This window comes from Callionymus lyra, chromosome 1 (genome assembly GCF_982586985.1).
Source record: "Callionymus lyra chromosome 1, fCalLyr1.hap1.1, whole genome shotgun sequence".
In the NCBI taxonomy this organism is placed as follows: Eukaryota; Metazoa; Chordata; class Actinopteri; order Syngnathiformes; family Callionymidae; genus Callionymus; species Callionymus lyra.
The window spans coordinates 21598790-21613112 of record NC_141818.1 but is presented as its reverse complement, the minus strand read 5'-3'; the positions used below and the strand labels follow the sequence as shown (position 1 = coordinate 21613112).

Sequence of the window (14323 nt, the reverse complement as noted above, 5' to 3'; positions counted from 1 at the left end):
ATAAATTATCACTTAGATTATACAGCAAGTTACTGATGTCACTGCCAATATGATACCAATATCACAGCCTTCTGTATTCTTTTGATAGCTATCCAATTTGATATCATCACAAATAATGCATTTTTTCAAAAATAATTCTGCAATATGCTTGATCATGTAGTTGCTGGAAAAACTATCCAGCTACAAAGACACGCATTTCGACAATTACGTTCCTTCTGTGCTTTTACTCAACTTCAAGGAAATTGATTTTCCACCAATAAATGAGCAGATATGTACAACATTTATTCTCCCAGTTTGAGGTTTCACATCTGTGCTGATTATTGTGCATGTTGCCTGTTGCTGGGTCTCAAAAGAAATAAACCAGATCCTGCAGCCTCGCATCTTTGAACTGCAAACCTTGATTTTTTTGTTCCATTAATTTAAAAGGCAACTGTTTTATTTGATAAAAAATATCCCCTTGTAAAATGCTTTTGTCAAAACAACTTTAAAAAAAGAATTATATAGGCATGAATATGCAAAACACTTATTTGAACTTCAAAATGTGAATACAAGATAGGTAAAAGGTTAAGAAAACAACATTTTACATCTTAATCCACAAGGAGACGCAAATATAAAGTAGTAAAACATTTGAAGTGGCATTCGAGTCAACATCTACAGCTATATGCCTTTCTTATTTTTTTTATCTTTACTGCTCATATGAAAAGCAGATGAGCAGGCGTGTCATCGTCATAAAACAAAGCCGGTTAGGGAGCACTGGTCGGTATATAATTTTGATTCAGTGGAAAGTGAAGTTGTCCTGTAATAACTCCTAGCGAAGCAAACACAGAGGCGCTGACAGGTTACCTCGCTGCCACAGTGTAAGCAGCTGTTAGCAGAACACACCAGGCGAGTAGCTTTGAGTCATGGGCTCCATTCTGCCGGAGCAGTCACACCGGGATTCATGAGACTAAATCAGATTAATCAGTTAGGGGGGCACGGCAGCTCACGCCTCCTTGACTCACTTTAAATCATATTCAACAAACTCTCCTCTTTCTTGCCCTTTGTGCGCAATTAATGGAATTCATCATTTTTTTCGGCTCAGAAGATGGTCGGAAATTAATTCACACTTTTGTCTCCGTCTCACAATGAAAAACAATTCAATAGTGATTGTTCTAAAGTGACACAAGAGTTCAACAAAACCTTTTCTCTGATCTGCAGGATTTCAATTTGGCTCACTATAAATAATTCAAAAGGCATGCAGGAACATTACGAACACGCTTTGATTATGTTTGCATACCGGAAAGGTGAAGCTTCTTCCAGATGGTGGACTAGATGCACTGATATTGCCGCAAGAAATAAAGCAGAGACAGACGTCTTCTCATTTGTGGAAACTAAAATCAATTTTAAATTTGCACCTATTACTTTAAGGTGAACCAATATTCCATTCTGATTGACTAGTGTTGCTTCAGAAAACATATATCTGGGATTTTGATATCGCGTTTTTGTGAGGGTTTTAGTTTTTTCAATTATGAAACTGTGATCTTGTTATTCTCAAAATATCTTCACTGTGCTGTTGTGTTAAGGTGTTAATTAACCTTTTGAGGCCCTTCTTTTGTCTGGTGAGTTTGTGTGCTTTTCCTTCTCTCTACGAAAGGTAAGAAGGACACAGTTGGTATAATAGTTAGGCTCTCTATAGAAATGAGTTTTTCCAGGAAAAGTATTTTCAAAATTGACTTTTTAATCTAATATTTCCTTTATAATTTGATGCCATATCAAACTCCAGACTCAATTGCACAAACATAAACTGTTTTATTTCTGATGAATATGTATTTTTTTTTTTACTTAAATAATAAGTTGAAGTGTGTAGTTTCCTTGGATGGGGCCATTAAGAGAAATTACAGAAAAAAATTAAAATTTGCATCAGGGTGAACTTAAAGCGATAGTTCACCCAAAATGTAAACTTCACTCATTTTCTATGCACCCACTTGTTGAATGAGGGTTCAAAGTATTTTCAGAGTAATCTTTTTTTTTTTGAACTATAGGTAAAAATGTATGCCCATTTCAATGTTGCAACTAGTGGTCAAAATCATTGTCCAAAAAGACACATCCAAATAACTCTGTAGTCACACCTTGATAAGATGGATTGAAAAGAAAACTTTAACACGTCTATATTTTAAGCCTGTTTGTTTGCAGAAGTTAAACTATAACTGGCTTCACAAACAGGAAGTACACAGGGAAAATATCACCAGCGTTCAAGAAGACACTGGTGTGGACAGTAGACTGGAAGCGTTCGCGATATTTAGCTAGAGTAAATAACATGTTAGCTTTTAAGCTTAAGCTACAAACGATCTTAAAACAAACTCTTTTCGAGGTGTGATGACAAGAGGAACACCGGGGCGTGTTTGGATGTTTTAAAGTGTCTTTTTGGACAGTGATTTTGAGCACTAGTCGATGCATTAAAATGGATTTACCTTTACCAATTAAGCCTATAACTCTAAAAAGAATGAATAACTGTGAAAATAATCCCATCTCTTAGTTGACATGAGGGTGAGTAGAAAGTAGAAGTTTCGGGTGAACTATCACTTTAAAAAAAAGATGTACATTTAATGACTCCATATAAAATCTGGCATATTAGCTCCTTCCCGTCTCCCATGGTTAGGTTGTAACATATTTGTGCCCAATAATACGTGCACAGCTATTATTATTCTAAATTCCCAATTAGGTACAATACATTAAGCACTAAAAAGGCTCTGCGTTTCATTTGGACAGTTTTACAACATGAAGACACTTGAGAAACTCAGCAGGAATCAAGTAAGAGCCAGTCTCTCTTTCCCAGAGCTAAGCTACTCTCACTCCCGAGCTCAGTGCGGCTCTAGCACTGGTGCCACACAGAGGCCCTCCTGCCGCTGATAAGCCTGGATGGGCCCCTGAGTACTGCCTGCCCCAGAGAGTGGCCATTAGACCCGGCTGCAGCTCCTTCCCGTATAAGCCACAGCTTACCAGCCAGGGAGCCGACGGGCAAATTTTTATTGTCTTTGTAAAACTTACGTGTGAGGCGACTGTGTGCACTGGAAAATGTCTAAAGTACACTTTTTGTGTGCATGTGCTCAAGCTGCGAACTTCCTGCCTGCTCACAACCAGTCCCACGGCTGGGAGGGTGGGCTCTATAAGACCAGAACAATGCCAATAGAAGGCGGCAATTAAAACAAACTGCAATGCTCTGGTTAGTAGATGCGGGAATCGGTCTGCTCTACCCAAACACACTTTTAAATCTGTGTTGCTGCTACACTTCAGGATATGCATACGCTGTGTCAGGACAGTAAACAATGGATACCTCAGCTGACTCCAAAAAGCATTTCACCAAAAAAAAAGCAACATAAAGAGAACAATGTGGCAGCTATCAGTGCACAAAACACTGCGCTAGACAACAGGTGCTGAGTCAGGACAAAACAAGCGAAACAGGAGGATCACAGATTCAGAGAACTAAACACCTTAGAGAGAATCCTTAAAACATTCTGGCTGGGTAGAAAAAGGCTTTAGGCCCAGCATGTTACTATCTCTCCGCAGCACAGCTGTAGCATTTCAACCACAGCCAAGAACGGACAGATCCAGGAAACCAAATGAAATGGGAACGATGAGTCCAGCTGCTATTTGTAGAGGAAATTACAGGACAGGAATCCAACGTAATGAAGATTCCTCTCCCTCTGTCTGACTTTGATTCGAAAACAGAAAAAAGATCCGAAATAATTTTCCCTTGGCGCAAAAATCTACTGGTGAATGCCTATCTCAGGAGATATAGGTTTTTATATGTGTACTTCCTACTTGAAACAACAAGTCCATTAAAATGTTATTTCCTGGCCCAATTGTTACAGTCTAGTACAACTTAATTGTCTTAAAGGGTTAGTTCACCAAAAAATCACTCTTTTTCTACTCACCCTCATGTGGACTAAGGTTGTGATTATTTTCAGAGTAATCTGTTAATTTTTAGAGTTGGTGGCAATAATGTATGTTCATTTTAAAGAAGCGTCTGGCGCCCATAATGCTCATCTGTCACGTGCCTCTTGTATTGAAGCCTCTATCTAGAGTCTATATTTGGAGATAGTTTGTGGCAGACGTTTCAACATTAGCAAGCCATATGTACCAGACTACAGGTAAATATCATGAGCGATTCTTGAACTATCACTTGAATGTTAAGAGAAGTTTTTATTCAATACTTCAATACTTAAATCATGATCTATTACAGCTGACTGGATTGTGAAGGAAATGTTTCCTTGTATACTGCCATGAAAATGTATGTACGTTATCGCCGTTTTGTGTTGCCTGTCAAGGACGTCAGACAGAAAGCAATAACTCGTTTTGAATATATAACATTCATCCCATCGTTCTCCAGCCGTGGCTTCACTTTTTTAAACTCCCTTGGTTATATTCTACACAACAAAGCTTTATCTACACAACAGCCATTTGGGAACGAGTGTGCATGGTCGGGAAAAAGCCTACAAAGGACATCCTGACTGGACAACAGTGATACAGAGAGAGGCAGATAAAGTGCTGCAGCAAGGGAGCGATAAAGTAAAATAGCACCATTGGAAAGCAGATGGTCAGAGTGGTCAGCTACTACAAGAGTGGCCTCAGGTGTGTATTTCTTCCTTCCACTGGTATTAAATGTGTGAATAGAGGTTGAATACCCTCTTGGGTTGGTATGTTGGTAAATTAGAGGTCCACAGGGTCCACATGAACTTTCCTTTTTAAGCGAAAATCCCTGTGTTTAAATTCTTAAATATATATTATACTGTATATTTACAACAACTGAATGTGAGTAATGTTGTTAAATCAAACACCAACGTTTATCTACTTTTGCAGTCATGATTGGAAACAGACTGTTGACGTGCTGGATATAAGGACAAAGAAAATCTGGACTGGCCGACAGCGATAAAGAGAGGGCGAGATAAGGTATCGAACAGACAGGGAGGAAATAAAAAAAATACAAGCGGGTGGGAAGCAGATGGTCAGGGCGGTCAGCTGGTAGCCAACAAGCAGGTCAGGTCAGACCTCTCGCCCACCTCCACCCTGACGTTCATGCATAATGTAGAGGACACCCAGGAGCTCCACCGAGCTCCCTCTAAACGCCCTGATGAGTCTCTGAGTGACTCACCGTCACACAAAGCCGGGGTTTGTTGTGCCTCTCACAGCATCATGTCACAGCGATGAACTCGGCATCAATCGGCTTTTTCATTTGTCCCAGAGAGCAATAATTAGATTAATGTGGCGCTTCCCCACCGCTGCATTCTGACGCTTTCAAACGACATTGATCAGTCTGACAGGTGAGGAGATTACAGCTGTAGAACGTAAAGATTTAATAACGAAAAATGTCCGTGCCGCTTCAGCCAAGTGCGGTTCATACTCACTTCCAGGATCATCTGCGTGCACCATATTGAATTTTCCACCAGTTCCACTTCCCTGGAAAGCAGTCCTCCCCTGGGCCATATTTATTTATTGATTCCGCTAAAGGGGGGGATGCATCAAACGCAGACGGTGACAAAATATTTATTGCTGCCTCGTGCTCCGTGTTCAGAGTTTTTGTAAACGGTGTCAACATGTCTTCATTTAATTAAACTGAGAGGATTCTGGGAGACTGATCCATTATTATATATAAATGTATATGTTTTTTGAGGGGCACCGGTTTCCTCATCTGGGGTTTTGTCAGTTACACAAAAGGCTGAATGTGTCCTGGTACAATCAATTAGAATTGAGCCACAAAACTGGGAAGTTCTCTCTATCTGGCTATAAAAACATTGATCTCATTACGCCATTTCAATTGCGCCAAAATAATTGACCCTCTGCAGGGATTCAGTCGGAATGAGGGTAGGGAGGCACTTAAAGGGAAAGTAAAGATGCTTTTTCCATGTCTAGGAACAACTGCCATCACAGCAGCTGCCAGGACCCTCAGGATGAATCCTCCTGGCCTGACACAAAATCTCAACAGGCGTTAAAGCACTGAAAGGAAGCTGGAAGATGTTCTGGCACAAAGTGTGTGTGCTGCCGTGCCTGCGTGTGTGTGCACTTCAGCTGGCTGCTCATTATTAATAGAGCCATCTGTGGCATTTTAGCATCAATACATTTTGGCCACATCAATTTTGGGACACATGTTTCCGGAAGCAAACGCTGATTTTTTTTTTTTCAGTGTCAGCCATCGGGTCAGGTTGCTACTGGAGCCAGGAGGCTGAAACACAGCTCAGTCCAGCATCAGGATGTGTGAGTCACACTGCCACAATTTTTTTAGTTTACATATGAGCTGCAGCAAGACATGGTGGGTTTTAATCCAACAAGAAACCTAACAAAAATGGCAACTTTTTTAAGTTGCTTTTTTTAACTCACTGCTTAAGGAATGCTGTTTTGTTCATGTTACCAAGCTGCACAGTAGGAAAAAAATATTTGTTTAAATTCTGTTTGAATGATTATTACAGTCTGAATGTGTTTATTTCGAAAAATAGACCATATTTTCCCTAACATTAGTTAGTGTATTTAATTTTTACCGTTTTTAGCTGGAGGTTGGTCCGTGAATCTAAACTGAAACAATAAACTGGTCCGCAAAAAAGGTTGCCGAGTCGCACTGACATGATTACTATGATTCTATTGAAGATGCAGACTGAAGGAGGCTGAAACTAAAGCTAAGAAATGACAGTCAATCTTCCACTGCAAAAGTATGAAACCATTTTTTTTGCTGTGGCATCTACATCTTAGATTTTGTATGGCTTGAAAGTTTAAAGAATATACATTGTTGGATTAGTGTTCAATTTTATTACTTATTATTATTTGTGGTATTTATTATGTTTATATTTGCATTAAAAAGTGATTGTCTTGTTCATTTTATTGATGTTTAATTGTTCATTAGTTTTTCAAATCCCTGAAATATCGATTGCCAAATATCTACCTTGCTATCGAAATTGAGTTAGTTATTGTATATGTGTGACAACCCTAATACAAGAATTGTTACAAATTCATGATGTTGGGAAATCAATAAACAGATAATAATTGAAATAATAAGAGTCAACAATCAGCCTGTGTGTGTTCAATTATGCATGCTTGTGGTAAACATATGAAGGCACCACTCAGATAATGGCTGCCTTAGTCACCATTGCATACAATTCCAGAGTCTTCAGCTTCCCACTGAACATCCTTCAGAGAAACTCAAGAAACCCACACTCCAAATTCAGGCTCTTCTCATATTCAGTTCAGTTCAAGAGAAGCTTCTAAATCTCCATTGTGAGGAGGTTGTCCTCTAGAATGTAGAGATTTCTGTGAGCCTGTCCTCTCGACTGGCGGAGGAAATAAGATAAACAAATCAAACACTTTAGTGACAGTAAACCTTTAAGGCACGATCAAAGGCAGCCTCACCGCGACGGGTTCTGGGCTGGAGAGATGAGACAGATAAATCAAGCTGTCACTAATAATGCAACAGGTTGAAAAGTTGCAACAATATGAGGGGCGCCCTCCGTTTAGACGACAAAAAAAGGTCAGCGAAATATTGCATTTCCTCTTTTTTATTTTGTATTTAGACAAGGCTTTCAGCTTCAAATAACGCATGGCACCATTACAGCTGAGGAGCACCATGTGACTCTTCATCATATGATCAGTAATTGAGAACAAATATCTGTTTTGATTCTTCCCAAGCATCATGCAGCTTCAAGTAGAAAATATTAATACAATTAAAAATTGCGACAGAATTATGTATGGGTTTTAAATTATTTATTCTTTTCAATTCAGATTTACTTTTTTTTTTTTTTAGGTCTAATTAAAATGTCTATACAATGGAAAAGTTATATTATTTAATTTACAGTTAACATATTAATATTCAAGGCATTTGTTTATTTTTGTGTTGCAATTAAACTTTCAGCTGCTAGATGGCAGCAGTCATAACGGAACAAGGAAATCGCACAAAATCCCCCAAATTACTGAGGACAAGAGGATACTGTCGACTCTGGCAGCTTTTAAAGTGGATGTTTGGATTTGTTTATTGGTTTCAAAACTATTGAACACAGTTGCGACTTTTTCAAGAGTCATGTTGTCTGTTAATTCTGCAACACCAAGTACTCTGGAAATACTACAAATATATCCTTGTTCTTACAGTATTGCAACATTCACATTTCATTTTATTCTCTTCAGTCTCTAGAATGGAAATTGATTTAAGGTTTTAGGAATTGATTGGCTCAATACAAGAGGGGCAGATCAAAACTAATACCGTCCCGAAATTATTTTAGTTATAAAACCATCTGATCGAGAGCACGAATTGAACCACAGAAGGTATCTATCACGTTGACCCAGCACACTGCCAAAATCCATTACTATGGTGTTCTTGTAAACAAGTCTCTTCCCCTCCTTCTACTCTAAACATCAGCATGTCCAGCCTGGCCCAGCCTCCCGCTGTTCTCCCCACCCAACACACACACACACGACCCATCTGCCTTTGCTCACCAGAGCTCGCATCTGGCCCTCCATGAACCATATCTCTGCTCACACACGGTGAAAAGCTAGTTGGATGATACTGTTGATGCTGCATTAGAGGCACAGAGGGGTTGACAGGAGACTCCCTTCAGCTCAGTGGCAAACACAACACATCAAACTGTTTGAAATGCTAAAAACAAAAGCAACTCTTCTCATGAAAGAGATTTCTGTAAAGCAAAGTAAAACAAAAAAAACAATTCAGCTTGGTGAGTGTCTGAAACTCCTGCTGCACGATCCAAAAAGTCCAGGCGGTCAGAGCGACTTTATCTGTCGTGAACTCCAACTGAACGTTTCGCTTTGTGTATGTCTCTGTGTGTGAGGCTTTCAAGTTATATAATCAGAACTTATCCGGTTATCACAGGAGTTTACCGGGTATTCAGCTGCTCGCCATGTGGGCTGCAGTGTCTATAACGTTGACGTGATGCATGTGACACTGGGATGACAATTAGACACGCACAGAGCATCACAACTGTGACGCAATGTTGACTATTTGGTGACACAACACATCATTTCTGCACGTAGTAAAGAGCGAAAATATATGAATCTGGATTTAAAACTTATTTTATTAATTTATTTCTGTGGCCGTCGGTGAAACCACTTTTTTAAAGCATCAAGGTGAAAATCATTTGTTAGCAGCACTTGTCGCAAGTGGGCGTTTTTAAACCAAAATAAATAAAAACCTGGCAGTTACAAGTCATGTTGTTAACAAAACAATCAAAATATTTGAATTGAAAGCCAGCAAAGTTCTTAAGAGCATGTAACAAATCCAATGCTTTTTAACATTTTAAAGGAGTATTTTGAGCATTCAGTTTCTTGAAACTTGTTAGCTATTTATTTAAAAGTGAATTTTATTTTTGGTATAGCATGAAAAAGGTCTCAAGTAAATCTATTCCGTGAGGTTAAAGTGAATAAAATTATCCACCCCAAATTTCCACTGTCTGCATTCATACTTTTTACAACTCTCTACACTTTATTTTAAATGTATTTATTGTGTTTGTCACTGGTTTGTCTATAATAAACATAAGCACGGCACCTTCATCTTTTTCCAAGTGTCTTCCGTGCACCTTTCTTTTAAGAACTATCTTGTGGTCCTCGTGAAATTAATCAGTATCACCATCCGATACCGTTATTGTCAACATTGCATGCCACAAATGCAAGGAGCCTTGTTTAACTCATTTGTTGAGAGCGTGCGGAGAGCGAGGACAGATTGGAAGGAGCCCGGTATAGTCAGGATGTGAAGTCTATTGTCTGGCCAACAATGAAGATATCGAGTCGGCAGGAGTCCTCTGCTGCCTCAATAGAGGCATTAACATCTGGGGCCAGAGGGCTCCTGGTGAGTGTGTGTGTGTGTGCGTGTGTTGTAACTGTTCTAGATAAAATTGGATTTTAAAGGATTTCTGCCTGTAACCTGCAAACAAATTGGTTTTCTTTTCGCATCACTAAATCTTAAAAATGGGCAGATGTAGTCTGAAATAAACATATATAGAAACAGAATTTGGAGTAAATTCATATAATTTTTAATGGTGTTACTTTTTTGCTACCAAACCTAAAGAAGTGCATCTTATAAAGGAGTTCAAATCAAGCACTTCACGCTCACTATCCCAGCTACAAAAAGTATCTTTACACGCATCAGCTCGCCTGTACTTCCTCCATCCAACACTGACTTTTCTTAAAGTCTCTTTATTTCCAGGGTCTGTCGTGTTGTTCCCACTCCCCCTGTGCTGTCTGTTGGTTAACTGGCACTGGCACCAACATGCTTGTAAAAAAAAAAAAAAAGAGGGGGTAAAATAGAAAAAAGAAGGCAAAACTTCTCCCCGTTTCCTAGTAAACATTACAGTTTTTAACACAACTGTCCAGTGTGGACCATCCCCTCCTCCACTGTAATTACAATAATCACTCAACTGAAGCTAATACTTACTTCATTAAGAGAGTAAAATCTGGAGTGTGTGTGTGAGTGTGTGTTTGGAGAGGGGGGGGGGTCAAAATAAGGTTCACCTAAAAAAAGAGGTCAGTCTCACTAAAGCATGTTTAGTGAAGTGAAGGAAAAAGTAAAGAAAATAGAGCATGGAGGGTGATTTAAAAAAAAGTGCATGGGCTGGGAGGAGGAGGATGATGCAGTGGAGTTGTTGATAGTTTGAAATGCTGAATAGAGTTTGATTCCAGTCCAACAGTGTCTGGCCGCAGTGCGCTGTGTTTACATCCACTCAAGATAAAGTTGTTGCACCAGGTTCAGCCTGGAGAAGAAAGAAAAAAAAAACCTACACCAGCGATGTGATCGCAACACAAAGCTTCATATTTCAAAGGTTAAAAAAAATGGGGGGTGGCAACAGTTGGGGGGGGATTTTAACTCCAACTGCTTCTTTATCTCGGAGGAGATAACGGGTGAAAAATATATAGGTTTAAAGCGGGTAAACTTACCCGTAACCCTGCGCGGTTGGTGTGGATGTCAGTCGCCCAGTATCCGTTACCTTTCCTCCGTTATCTCGAACGGACTTACAAATAATTCCACAACAAAAGTCCAGCGTCTGTGCGCCGCAGTTGGTCGGATCTGCTGGAGCGATGTGCGGCTGAAAAGAGCAGGAAAATGTTTCCATATGATCCTGTCATTCAGTTGGAGAGGAACTGGCTCCTCGCGCGGCTCTCCCTCCCAGGGCTTTTGTAACACGAAACCAGAGACGAAGGAGGAGCAGGAATGGAGTTTTTTTTCAGAGAGAGAGAAAAGAAAAGCGTGAATATAATCCTGGAACTGGGACGAGCTTGTGGAGAATGACTGACTGCACGCCTCTGTGTGTCTCTCTCTGCGCACAAGTTCCAGCAGCAGTCCGGAGCGGCACTGCGTCTCAGAGCCAACCTCCACTGGAAGCAACGTGTGTGCGTGTGTGTGTGTGCGTGTGTGTGTGTGTGTGTGAGTGTCAATACGTGTGTGTGCCCCCAGCCCACTTCTGCAGTACGCATCACAGCGGGGGCTTTTTAAAAAAAGAAAAAAAGAAAAAGGCACACACATACACACAGGTCTCCGCCCATCACTCTCCGCGAACAAGGGGCCAAGTCAGACGCGGGGCCCCCCAGCAGACATTACACCGCCCGATTAGAAGAGTGTAATTGTGTGTAAAGTTGAGAGTCTGGCCTTGACAAAGTGCTTCCCAACCTGGAGTCTGACCTGGAACACTTTGGGAAGTGAGTGTTTCGATGAGGCGGGTTTTGCTTTTTCATTAGTGGTCCCAAAAAAAAAAAATCACTCCTTTGGAAAGGAAAACAAAAGAAATTAAACATAATGATTCTTTTAATTCTGTGTTTCATTCTTAGAGCAAATGACTTCACAAAAGATTTGTTTTTCTTAGGTTGCCATTCATATTACAATGAGTCTAAAAAAACGCAAATCCCCCCTGAAGAGTTTATCATGTGGATTTCCACTTAGCATTTAAAAAGTCATCTTAGACAAGCCTTTAGTCAGGAAGTCATAAATCCCCATATTATCTATTTAACTGTAAAAAAAAAAATGACATTACATTTTTCAAACATTTAATATTTTCATGTCTGTAATTTCATACTAAAACGTTTTCCTTTAATTTGAGATATATATTTTAAAATCTCCACAGTATAAAAAGATACAAAGATTTAAAAGAAAGTTAAATGCTATCAATAAGCTAAGTTAGCATTCAATTACGGTTAAAGGGCAACTAATGTGTTGGTTTAAGTGTCTCTTAAATAGATCTTGGACCTCTATTGTACTCATCAGTGTGTGTCTGCTTGTACAAAACTATCTTTTAAAAAAGGATCTTAATTATAAAATGTGCTTAAGCCCCACCCCCTGAAACATTTTCTGGAGATTGATTATGATTGATATCATTTATCATAACCACACCAACTCTGCTGCGATTGGTCAAGCATCAAGCTAGGTCAATGCAAGCAATCAATCCAATAAGTCTCCAGCTCCATGGAAATCCTTGTATAAAAAAAGCGGGGCGTGAATACAGACGGCTGGAGGAGTGAAGACCATAATGTTATAATGGACTCCAATCTTGTCAAATAAATAATTTCAAAGCTGCTTCAGTGATGTCATCTGCTGTCTAAGATGTCACTATATCTTTTTTGTTAATGTTAATTGTTATATTTATATTATGCTTTAGTATAAATGAAATAATGGCTTTGGTTAAGATGTTGTTGAACTGGTGTGTTTGTATCCATTGAAACCCATGTGAACCCTTTTTAAGGCTTATAAAATTCACCGGATACAAAAGGCACAAGTTTAGTAGAATGACCCATGTCAGTGCATCGAAACCAATATTGCCTATTGGTGGTTCTTGGTAAAAAATGTCATCACAGCCTATGGCACCAAGTGTCCCAGTATGGTTCTGTAATTCTGAAATGTTCTCAACTGACAGGAAGATATTTCGAAATATATTTATTCTGTGCCACATATTGGCCAACAGAGCAGCAAAGTGGGCCCTCATTGAATGAGAGCTTAAAGATTCCTATCAAGTCTTGCCAGTGGCCTAAAAATTGCCTTGAGGTCCAGGACCCTTGGGTGCCAAAGTAATGGTCCATGATGTTATGAAATTAAGAGCTGTACCGAGGAGTGTTTTGATCCTATTTCTTGGTGCAGACCGTTTTCACGCATTCTTGATTTGTAAGAAAAGTGTGGTATAAGTTGACTTTATTTATATTCTGGTTTGGTTCAGTTTCTTGCAGCTATAAAAAAGATTCTTATCCTGCTGCCTTGTCTCCAATGATTTGGTTTCGAGCTTGGTTGCACATATCCGAGTTGTTGTCACTTCCATGTCAATGGAATGATAACCCAGAGCAAGAATGTGAAGAGACTCCTACTAGATTTATACTTAATAACCTTTACTACCACTTTAAGGCATTGTGATTGGAACTTTGCTTAGCGTACATGCATCATTTGTAACAACATTTCCATTAATTTAATGGTTAATATGCAATATGCTATATTTAAAATATAACATATTTCTGTCTGTATATCCATGTGTGTCTCCCCCTAATTTCAATGCCTTTTAGACCACTTATAAACCACTCGTCAAACCAGCTTGAAAATTAACTTGCGACAATCAGGTAAGACACCCATGGTGATTCAAAAGAGAACCTTATTTCAATTAAATGTACGCCTTGTATTAAATACATTTAATAAGATGTTCAGCTCCATTCTGCAATTGTAAAGCCTAAACTCACTCTTTCCTCCCCCTCTCTATTATTTTCTCTATTATAAATACCTTTGTCATTTATCACTCATAATTTCTCCAGACCTTACTAAACAAAACTGACCTTATTTACCAAGGAAACACTGGGTATTTCAGCTGTTTTTTTTACATAAGAATTATGATTCATGGCTGACCCACAGTTTTTCATACCACATTGTAATGCTTTTGGTTTGGACATTATAGGACCATCCATTAGTTCTTTGGTTGCTTTTTTCTTTCATGTAAAATAATTGAAAGTTCTAGATGTCATATATTTTGAATGCCCATAAATGAAACCGTGTAACAATGAAGATTACACTGCAGTGAAGCATAAGGACTATAATCTTACTCACTCGGTATCCCATAATTTCATACCCGTTCCAACTTTATTGAATCCTCTTATCCTCCCTTAAGTGCCATGTGTTGTTGTGGCAGTGTACTTCATAATAATCCGGTGTCCCCATTATTTAGATCCATGTTCTCACAAATTGAGCACATTCTCTAAATCTACAGGCTGAGCGTGGATCCCTCAGAAAGCACAAGAACAATTACTCTCAGCTGTGTCGGGAAGCCATTTGCAATGAGCACTTATCGATCATGGCTGCTGGTTGGCTGTCGCTAGTTGAGGAGAAGTCGTGATCCAA

At 39.3% G+C, this 14323-nt stretch overlaps 1 protein-coding gene across 1 annotated transcript in view; it reads right to left on the bottom strand.

Moving 5' to 3' along the window:
- sema4c (sema domain, immunoglobulin domain (Ig), transmembrane domain (TM) and short cytoplasmic domain, (semaphorin) 4C) overlaps positions 1-11334 on the bottom strand; it is a 96008-nt gene extending 84674 nt beyond the window's left edge. Inside the window, exon 1 of the mRNA XM_087796706.1 lies at positions 10900-11334. The gene's annotated coding sequence lies outside the window, so the exon portion shown is untranslated. The remainder of the gene's footprint in view (positions 1-10899) is intronic.
- Between the last annotated feature and the right edge of the window lie 2989 nt (positions 11335-14323).